This window comes from Rutidosis leptorrhynchoides, chromosome 10 (assembly GCF_046630445.1).
Source record: "Rutidosis leptorrhynchoides isolate AG116_Rl617_1_P2 chromosome 10, CSIRO_AGI_Rlap_v1, whole genome shotgun sequence".
NCBI classification, from domain to species: domain Eukaryota; kingdom Viridiplantae; phylum Streptophyta; class Magnoliopsida; order Asterales; family Asteraceae; genus Rutidosis; species Rutidosis leptorrhynchoides.
The window spans coordinates 347,750,699-347,762,684 of NC_092342.1; positions in this window are offsets into that span (position 1 = coordinate 347,750,699).

The following is an 11,986-nucleotide window of genomic DNA, read 5'->3' on the forward strand; positions in this document are numbered from 1 at the left end:
ATATAAGTAGTGCCTCCAAGTCTTTAATGCAAAAACAACCGCGCCTAATTCCAAATCATGCGTCGTATAATTTTGTTCGTGAATCTTCAATTGTCTAGACGCATAAGCAATCACCTTCGTTCGTTGCATTAATACACAACCGAGACCTTGCTTTGATGCGTCACAATAAATCACAAAATCATCATTCCCTTCAGGCAATGACAATATAGGTGCCGTAGTTAGCTTTTTCTTCAATAACTGAAACGCTTTCTCTTGTTCATCATTCCATTCAAATTTCTTCCCTTTATGCGTTAATGCAGTCAAGGGTTTTGCTATTCTGGAAAAGTCTTGGATGAACCTTCTGTAGTAACCAGCTAGTCCTAAAAACTGGCGTATATGTTTCGGAGTTTTCGGGGTTTCCCACTTTTCAACAGTTTCTATCTTTGCCGGATCCACCTTAATACCTTCTTTGTTCACTATGTGACCGAGGAATTGAACTTCTTCCAACCAAAATGCACACTTTGAAAACTTAGCGTACAATTCTTCCTTCCTCAATACTTCTAACACCTTTCTCAAATGTTCACCGTGTTCTTGGTCATTCTTTGAGTAAATAAGTATGTCATCAATGAAAACAATGACAAACTTGTCAAGGTATGGTCCACACACTCGGTTCATAAGGTCCATGAACACAGCTGGTGCATTAGTTAAACCAAACGGCATGACCATAAACTCGTAATGACCGTAACGTGTTCTGAAAGCAGTCTTTGGAATATCATCTTCTTTCACCCGCATTTGATGATACCCGGAACGTAAGTCAATCTTTGAATAAACAGACGAGCCTTGTAGTTGATCAAATAAGTCGTCGATTCTCGGTAGTGGGTAGCGGTTCTTGATGGTAAGTTTGTTCAACTCTCGGTAGTCGATACACAACCTGAATGTACCATCTTTCTTCTTGACAAACAAAACAGGAGCTCCCCACGGTGATGTGCTTGGTCGAATGAAACCACGCTCTAAAAGTTCTTGTAATTGGCTTTGGAGTTCTTTCATCTCGCTGGGTGCGAGTCTGTAAGGAGCACGAGCTATTGGTGCAGCTCCTGGTACAAGATCTATTTGAAATTCAACGGATCGATGTGGGGGTAATCCCGGTAATTCTTTCGGAAATACATCGGGAAATTCTTTTGCAATGGGAACATCATTGATGCTCTTTTCTTCAGTTTGTACTTTCTCGACGTGTGCTAGAACAGCATAGCAACCTTTTCTTATTAGTTTTTGTGCCTTCAAATTACTAATAAGATGTAGCTTCGTGTTGCCCTTTTCTCCGTACACCATTAAGGGTTTTCCTTTTTCTCGTATAATGCGAATTGCATTTTTGTAACAAACGATCTCCGCTTTCACTTCTTTCAACCAGTCCATACCGATTATCACATCAAAACTCCCTAACTCTACTGGTATCAAATCAATCTTAAATGTTTCACTAACCAGTTTAATTTCTCGATTCCGACATATATTATCTGCTGAAATTAATTTACCATTTGCTAATTCGAGTAAAAATTTACTATCCAAAGGCGTCAATGGACAACTTAATTTAGCACAAAAATCTCTACTCATATAGCTTCTATCCGCACCCGAATCAAATAAAACGTAAGCAGATTTATTGTCAATAAGAAACGTACCCGTAACAAGCTCCGGGTCTTCCTGTGCCTCTACCGCATTAATATTGAAAACTCTTCCACGGCCTTGTCCATTCGTGTTCTCCTGGTTCGGGCAATTTCTAATAATGTGGCCTGGTTTTCCACATTTATAACAAACTACATTGGCATAACTTGCTCCGACACTACTTGCTCCGCCATTACTCGTTCCGACACCATTTGTTCCTTTCGTTCTATTAACCCCTGGTCCGTAGACCTCACACTTCGCCGCGCTATGACCATTTCTTTTACACTTGTTGCAAAATTTGGTGCAGAACCCCGAGTGATTCTTTTCACACCTTTGACATAGTTGCTTCTGATTGTTGTTGTTGTTGCGGTTATTATTGTTGTTGGGATGATTGTTGTAGTTGCTGTTGTTGTTGTTGTTGTTGTTGTTGTTGGGCCGTTTGTTGTAGTTGCGATTGATGTTGCGATTGTTGGGATAATTATTGCGATTGTTGTTGTAATTGCTGTTGTTGTTGTATTGGTGATTCTTATCACCGTTTTCCTCCCACTTTCTTTTGACTTGCTTCACATTGGCCTCTTCAGCAGTCTGTTCTTTAATTCTTTCTTCAATCTGGTTCACTAGTTTGTGAGCCATTCTACATGCCTGTTGTATGGAGGCGGGCTCGTGTGAACTTATATCTTCTTGGATTCTTTCCGGTAATCCTTTCACAAACGCGTCGATCTTCTCTTCCTCATCTTCGAATGCTCCCGGACACAATAGGCACAATTCTGTGAATCGTCTTTCGTACGTGGTAATATCAAATCCTTGGGTTCGTAACCCTCTAAGTTCTGTCTTGAGCTTATTGACCTCGGTTCTGGGACGGTACTTCTCGTTCATCAAGTGCTTGAATGCTGACCACGGTAGTGCGTACGCATCATCTTGTCCCACTTGCTCTAGATAGGTATTCCACCATGTTAACGCAGAACCTGTGAAGGTATGCGTAGCGTACTTCACTTTGTCCTCTTCAGTACACTTACTTATGGCAAACACCGATTCAACCTTCTCGGTCCACCGTTTCAATCCGATCGGTCCTTCGGTTCCATCAAATTCCAAAGGTTTGCAGGCAGTGAATTCTTTGTAGGTGCATCCTACACGATTTCCTGTACTGCTAGATCCAAGGTTATTGTTGGTATGTAGCGCAGCCTGTACTGCGGCTATGTTTGAAGCTAGAAAAGTACGGAATTCCTCTTCATTCATATTCACGGTGTGTCGAGTAGTCGGTGCCATTTCCTTCAAAATAGTTAAATGGAACAAGTTAATCATACAGAATATTAAGAGTAGTTAATAGTATTTCGTAGCATAATATGAACTCATTTATAAAAGCTTTTTCTTCATATTAGCGTTTTATAAGTTTAAATTCGGGTAGTACCTACCCGTTAAGTTCATACTTAGTAGCTAATATACAATTCAACTACTACAATTCTATATGAAAAACTGATTATAATAATATTTCGCGTTCAAACTTTTATACAATAATTTACAAACTTACAATACAGCTTATTTTACATAAAGCATGAAATATAGCACACAATAACTTTGATACAAGATAGTTGTGAAGACAATTCTAGCTAGTACACAAGTCGTTCAGCAAAGGCAATAAAGACACGTAATTCATACGTCCAGAAACAAGTCATGCATTCTGGTTTTACTAGGACTACTTCCCATCCTTGGTCTTGTGCAACATAACCGTTATGGCCGTTGATAAGACAGCGTGTTGTAACGTCATCAAAGGGACGAGGGTTACGTAATGTCCAACAGTCCCGTAATAATCTAAACACCTCATTTCTTACCCCAATTACCGACTCCGTCACTTGTGGAAACGTTTTGTTTAATAGTTGTAGCCCGATGTTCTTGTTCTCACTTTGGTGAGAAGCGAACATTACTAATCCGTAAGCATAACATGCTTCTTTATGTTGCATGTTAGCCGCTTTTTCTAAATCACGAAGTCCAATATTCGGATATATTGAGTCAAAATAATTTCTTAACCCGTTGCGTAAAATAGCATTTGGGTTCCCCGCAATATATGCGTCAAAGTAAACACATCGTAACTTATGGGTTTCCCAATGTGATATCCCCCATCTTTCAAACGAAAGTCTCTTATAAACCAAGACATTCTTGGAACGTTCTTCGAATGTCTTACAAACTGATCTCGCCTTAAATAGTTGTGCCGAAGAATTCTGGCCGACTCTAGACAAGATTTCATCAATCATGTCTCCGGGTAGATCTCTTAAAATATTGGGTTGTCTATCCATTTTGTGTTTTTAAACTGTAAAATAGACAAGAGTTAGATTCATAAAAAAAATACTTATTAATACAAGCAATTTTTACATATATCATAAAGCATAAGAACACTATATTCCATATATTACACCACACGAATACAACTATCTTATTCCGACTCGCTCGTTTCTTCTTCTTCGGTTTTGGTTCGTTTTGCCAAGTTTCTAGGGATATATGATGTTCCCCTAATACGAGCCGTCGTTGTCCACATTGGTTTAGAAAAACCTGGTGGTTTAGAGGTTCCCGGGTCATTGTTACAACTTAAGGACTTCGGGGGTTGACGATACATATAAAGTTCATCGGGGTTGGAATTAGATTTCTCTATTTTTATGCCCTTTCCCTTATTATTTTCTTTTGCCTTTTTAAATTCAGTTGGGGTAATTTCTATAACATCATCGGAATTCTCGTCGGAATCCGATTCATCGGAGAATTGGTAATCCTCCCAATATTTTGCTTCCTTGGCGGAAACACCATTGACCATAATTAACTTTGGTCGGTTGGTTGAGGATTTTCTTTTACTTAACCGTTTTATTATTTCCCCCACCGGTTCTATTTCTTCATCCGGTTCCGATTCTTCTTCCGGTTCCGATTCTTCTTCCGGTTCCGACTCTTCTTCCGGTTCCTCTTCGGGAACTTGTGAATCAGTCCACAAATCATTCCAATTTACATTTGACTCTTCATTATTATTAGGTGAGTCAATGGGACTTGTTCTAGAGGTAGACATCTATCACATAATATCAAACACGTTAAGAGATTAATATATCACATAATATTCATATGTTAAAAATATATAGTTTCCAACAAAAATGTTAAGCAATCATTTTTAAAGAAAACACGGTCGAAGTCCAGACTCACTAATGCATCCTAACAAACTCGATAAGACACACTAATGCAAATTTTCTGGTTCTCTAAGACCAACGCTCGGATACCAACTGAAATGTCCCGTTCTTATTGATTAAAAACGTTCCATATTAATTGATTTCGTTGCGAGGTTTTGACCTCTATATGAGACGTTTTTCAAAGACTGCATTCATTTTTAAACAAACCATAACCTTTATTTCATCAATAAAGGTTTAAAAAGCTTTACGTAGATTATCAAATAATGATAATCTAAAATATCCTGTTTACACACGACCATTACATAATGGTTTACAATACAAATATGTTACAACAAAATAAGTTTCTTGAATGCAGTTTTTACACAATATCATACAAGCATGGACTCCAAATCTTGTCCTTATTTAAGTATGCGACAGCGGAAGCTCTTAATAATCACCTGAGAATAAACATGCTTAAAACGTCAACAAAAATGTTGGTGAGTTATAGGTTTAACCTATATATATCAAATCGTAACAATAGACCACAAGATTTCATATTTCAATACACATCCCATACATAGAGATAAAAATCATTCATATGGTGAACACCTGGTAACCGACAATAACAAGATGCATATATAAGAATATCCCCATCATTCCGGGACACCCTTCGGATATGATATAAATTTCGAAGTACTAAAGCATCCGGTACTTTGGATGGGGTTTGTTAGGCCCAATAGATCTATCTTTAGGATTCGCGTCAATTAGGGTGTCTGTTCCCTAATTCTTAGATTACCAGACTTAATAAAAAGGGGCATATTCGATTTCGATAATTCAACCATAGAATGTAGTTTCACGTACTTGTGTCTATTTTGTAAATCATTTATAAAACCTGCATGTATTCTCATCCCAAAAATATTAGATTTTAAAAGTGGGACTATAACTCACCTTCACAGATTTTTACTTCGTCGGGAAGTAAGACTTGGCCACTGGTTGATTCACGAACCTATAACAATATATACATATATATCAAAGTATGTTCAAAATATATTTACAACACTTTTAATATATTTTGATGTTTTAAGTTTATTAAGTCAGCTGTCCTCGTTAGTAACCTACAACTAGTTGTCCACAGTTAGATGTACAGAAATAAATCGATAAATATTATCTTGAATCAATCCACGACCCAGTGTATACGTATCTCAGTATTGATCACAACTCAAACTATATATATTTTGGAATCAACCTCAACCCTGTATAGCTAACTCCAACATTCACATATAGAGTGTCTATGGTTGTTCCGAAATATATATAGATGTGTCGACATGATAGGTCGAAACATTGTATACGTGTCTATGGTATCTCAAGATTACATAATATATAATACAAGTTGATTAAGTTATGGTTGGAATAGATTTGTTACCAATTTTCACGTAGCTAAAATGAGAAAAATTATCCAATCTTGTTTTACCCATAACTTCTTCATTTTAAATCCGTTTTGAGTGAATCAAATTGCTATGGTTTCATATTGAACTCTATTTTATGAATCTAAACAAAAAAAGTATAGGTTTCTAGTCGGAAAAATAAGTTACAAGTCGTTTTTGTAAAGGTAGTCATTTCAGTCGAAAGAACGACGTCTAGATGACCATTTTAGAAAACATACTTCCACTTTGAGTTTAACCATAATTTTTGGATATAGTTTCATGTTCATAATAAAAATCATTTTCTCAGAATAACAACTTTTAAATCAAAGTTTATCATAGTTTTTAATTAACTAACCCAAAACAGCCCGCGGTGTTACTACGACGGCGTAAATCCGGTTTTACGGTGTTTTTCGTGTTTCCAGGTTTTAAATCATTAAGTTAGCATATCATATAGATATAGAACATGTGTTTAGTTGATTTTAAAAGTCAAGTTAGAAGGATTAACTTTTGTTTGCGAACAAGTTTAGAATTAACTAAACTATGTTCTAGTGATTACAAGTTTAAACCTTCGAATAAGATAGCTTTATATGTATGAATCGAATGATGTTATGAACATCATTACTACCTTAAGTTCCTTGGATGAACCTACTGGAAAAGATAAAAATGGATCTAGCTTCAATGGATCCTTGGATGGCTCAAAGTTCTTGAAGCAAGATCATGACACGAAAACAAGTTCAAGTAAGATCATCACTTGAAATAAGATTGTTATAGTTATAGAAATTGAACCAAAGTTTGAATATGATTATTACCTTGTATTAGAATGATAACCTACTGTAAGAAACAAAGATTTCTTGAGGTTGGATGATCACCTTACAAGATTGGAAGTGAGCTAGCAAACTTGAAAGTATTCTTGATTTTATGAAACTAGAACTTTTGGAATTTATGAAGAACACTTAGAACTTGAAGATAGAACTTGAGAGAGTTCAATTAGATGAAGAAAATTGAAGAATGAAAGTGTTTGTAGGTGTTTTTGGTCGTTGGTGTATGGATTAGATATAAAGGATATGTAATTTTGTTTTCATGTAAATAAGTCATGAATGATTACTCATATTTTTGTAATCTTATGAGATATTTCATGCTAGTTGCCAAATGATGGTTCCCACATGTGTTAGGTGACTCACATGGGCTGCTAAGAGCTGATCATTGGAGTGTATATACCAATAGTACATACATCTAAAAGCTGTGTATTGTACGAGTACGAATACGGGTGCATACGAGTAGAATTGTTGATGAAACTGAACGAGAATGTAATTGTAAGCATTTTTGTTAAGTAGAAGTATTTTGATAAGTGTATTGAAGTCTTTCAAAAGTGTATAAATACATATTAAAACACTACATGTATATACATTTTAACTGAGTCGTTAAGTCATCGTTAGTCGTTACATGTAAGTGTTGTTTTGAAACCTTTAGGTTAACGATCTTGTTAAATGTTGTTAACCCAATGTTTATAATATCAAAAGAGATTTTAAATTATTATATTATCATGATATTATGATGTACGAATATCTCTTAATATGATATATATACATTAAATGTCGTTACAACGATAAACGTTACATATATGTCTCGTTTCAAAATCATTAAGTTAGTAGTCTTGTTTTTACATATGTAGTTCATTGTTAATATAATTAATGATATGTTTACTTATCATAATATCATGTTAACTATATATATAACCATATATATGTCATCATATAGTTTTTTTACAAGTTTTAACGTTCGTGAATCACCGGTCAACTTGGGTGGTCAATTGTCTATATGAAACCTATTTCAATTAATCAAGTCTTAACAAGTTTGATTGCTTAACATGTTGGAAACATTTAATCATGTAAATATCAATCTCAATTAATATATATAAACATGGAAAAGTTCGGGTCACTACATATGCTGCGATGATTTAAATGTTAAGTATGGTTACCAAGTGCTCAACTACTTTTACATACACTTGCGTGTAACGACCCGTCAAAATCGCTATTGACGCGGCACGTTAATCATTGATTCCACAGTGAGGTTTTGACCTCTATATGATACGTTTTGATAAAATATTGCATTCATTAAAATAAGTGACTTTCTAAACATAGAAAGTTATAAACATGTGGGCGAGTGCTTAGGTATAAGCAAAACCCCGAAATACATAAGTCTTTAATTTACAGGTTGACATCACAGTCCAATTATTTATTACACAACGCAGTTTTATTTTGAATGCAATAAACTTTGTACAAAGCATGAGAGACTCCATGCAGGCAACAAGCACATCACAGCGGAAGCATTCTAAGGACCTGAGAATAAAACATGCTAAAAAGTCAACACGAATGTTGGTGAGTTATAGGTTTAATTGCTCGAGTCATAAACATATATAAAGATAGACCACAAGGTTTCATCAAAAGTTTATCAATAGATTCTACGTAACAGAGCACCCTGGTAACTAAACTTAACGCTATAGTGATAATTACCCCATTCGTTTTAATACACGCAAACCAACGTGTCTTAAACTCAAATAACATACGTCCGTTAAAAGGCTAGCGCTCTAGCTCGGACGGGGATGTCAAGCCCTATGGATCCATATACAATTATTCGCGCCCACCAGTCCATATCCTATGTACTGGCAGCTACTAGTTACCAAAGCTAAGGGATTTTCGGTTTAACTCAGTGTAGAATTTTGTATGTACTTGTGTCTTATTGCGTTTAAAATAAATTGCATGTATTCTTAGCCCAAAAATATTTAAAGTATTTAAAAAGGGATCTATAACTCACAGTTCAATATTGCGATTCAATATTGTAGGCAAATTGCGTAGACGTAGTGATGGTAGACGACTGTATGGTTGGTCTTGGATTCAAGAACAATACCCCGAACAATACCCAATATTTCCTTATTTTAAAACGGTTTGAAACCCGAATTAAAAATACCCTCGAATATAATTTATTATTATTAAACTTAAAATTAAAATTATAATTATAATTATAATTATAAAATTTACGTACATAAATTTTTATGAAATATTTCGTCGAGCAAAACTGACCTTTTATAGTACTTTTCGATTTACTGTAGCTCATGCGATCGCATGAGTTTTCAGTGTTTTTGCCATGCGATCGCATGGCCGCCTTTTCTGTTTCTGTTTGCTAGTTCGTCGACATCAAATAGTGTTTACTGTAGCAAATAGTGTTTTACTGTAGCAAATAGTGTTTACTGTAGCAAATAGTGTTTTACTGTAGCAAATCACTGTAGCAAACTCGTTTTCACTGTAGCACTGTAGCAAAATACGGTTTCACTGTAGCAAATAGTGTTTTACTGTAGCAAATTGTGTTTTACTGTAGCAAAGTAATTTTTACTGTAGGAAAGTCGTTTTTACTTGTACATATATATATACATACATATAATTGTTCATGAATCGTCGAAAGTAGTCAAAGGTAATTGTATATATGTAACAGTTCTAAAATTTTGAGACTCAATCTAACAGACTTTGTTTAACGTGTTAAAATAATAAATCGTATAGAGAATTGGTTTAAATAAGTCAAAAATTTTCGGGTCATCACAGTACCTCCCCGTTAAAGAAAATTTCGTCCCGAAATTTTGAGTAGTACCTGTTTCATGAGCGATATCAGTGAACAAATGTGGATACTTTTGCTTCATTTGATCTTCACGTTCCCAAGTAAACTCGGGTCCTCGTCTTGCGTTCCAACGAACCCTAACTATCGGTATTTTGCTTTGTTTTAATTGTTTGACCTCACGGTCCATGATTTCAACAGGTTCTTCGATAAAATGGAGTTTATCATTGATTCGTATTTCATCAAGAGGAATTACGACATCCTCTTCAGCTAAACATTTCTTCAAATTTGACACGTGAAATGTGTTGTGAACACTACTAAGTTCTTGCGGTAGCTTTAATCGATAAGCAACTGTTCCAATTCTTTCGGTGATTTCAAAGGGTCCTACGTACCTAGGACTTAGCTTTCCTCGTTTACCGAATCGTACAACGCCTTTCCAGGGTGACACTTTCAACATGACTTTGTCGCCCACTTGAAATTCTAGCGGTTTTCTTCTTACATCAGCATAACTCTTTTGGCGACTCATGGCCGTTTTCAATCGCTGTTGTATTTGAATGATCTTTTCGGTGGTTTCATGAATAATTTCTGGTCCAGTAAGTTGTCTTTCTCCTACTTCACTCCAACATATAGGAGATCTGCACTTTCTACCGTAAAGTGCTTCAAATGGCGCTGCGTTGATGCTCGTATGATAGCTGTTATTGTATGAAAATTCTGCCAACGGTAAGTGTCGATCCCAACTGGTTCCAAAGTCAATCACGCATGCCCGTAACATGTCTTCCAATGTTTGTATTGTTCTTTCACTTTGACCATCTGTCTGTGGGTGATAAGCGGTGCTCATATCTAATCGAGTTCCCAATGCTTTTTGTAATGACTGCCAGAAACGTGATGTGAATCGGGTGTCGCGATCAGATATGATAGAGATGGGTACACCATGCCTGGAAACTACTTCCTTCAAATATAGGCGTGCTAATTTCTCCATACTGTCTGTCTCCTTTATTGGTAGAAAGTGAGCTGATTTAGTTAGACGATCAACTATCACCCAAATAGTATCATGACTACTTGCAGTCCTTGGCAATTTCGTAATGAAATCCATGGTTATTCTTTCCCATTTCCACTGCGGAATTTCTGGTTGTTGCAGTAATCCTGACGGCTTTTGGTGCTCAGCTTTGACCTTTGCACACGTTAAACATTTGCTTACATAAGTAGCAATTTCTGTTTTCATATTAGGCCACCAATAAAACTTCTTGAGATCGTGGTACATTTTTCCGTTTCCTGGGTGAATTGAGTACCTCGTTTTGTGTGCTTCATCCAGTACTAGTTGCCTTAGGTTACCATGTTTTGGTACCCATATCCTACCAGCAAAATACAGGGTTCCATCGGCTTTTTCTTCAAGTTGTTTTTCTAACCCTTTGCTTATTTCGCCTTTTCCGTTTTCTTCTTTTAAAGCCTCTAACTGTGCTGCTTGAATTTGCTTTGTGAGATCAGTACGAATTGTAATATTCAAAGCTCGGACCCTAAGAGGTTTTACTCTTTCTTTTCGACTTAGGGCATCAGCTACAACATTAGCCTTTCCGGGGTGGTAACGGATTTCACAATCGTAATCGTTTAACAACTCTACCCAGCGACGTTGCCTCATATTGAGTTGTTTTTGATCAAAAATATGCTGAAGACTCTTATGGTCGGTGTACACTGTACACTTGGTGCCATATAGATAGTGTCTCCATATTTTGAGTGCAAAAACTACTGCTCCAAGTTCTAAATCGTGCGTCGTATAGTTCTTTTCATGAATTTTTAGTTGTCGTGAGGCATATGAGATGACTTTTGTGCGTTGCATTAATACACATCCTAAACCTTGGCGTGAAGCATCACAATAGATCACGAAATCATCATTTCCTTCCGGTAATGACAAAATGGGTGCAGACGTTAACTTCTTCTTTAATAACTGGAATGAGGATTCCTGTTCTGTGGACCAATCATACTTCTTTCCCTTTTGAGTCAATGCAGTTAAGGGTTTGGCGATTCTAGAGAAATCTTGAATGAATCTTCGGTAGTAACCAGCAAGACCTAAGAATTGGCGAATTTGTGTTGGAGTCTTCGGGGTTTCCCATTTACTAATGGCTTCGATCTTGGCGGGGTCAACTTTAATTCCATGTTTACTGACAACATGGCCCAAAAATTGTACTT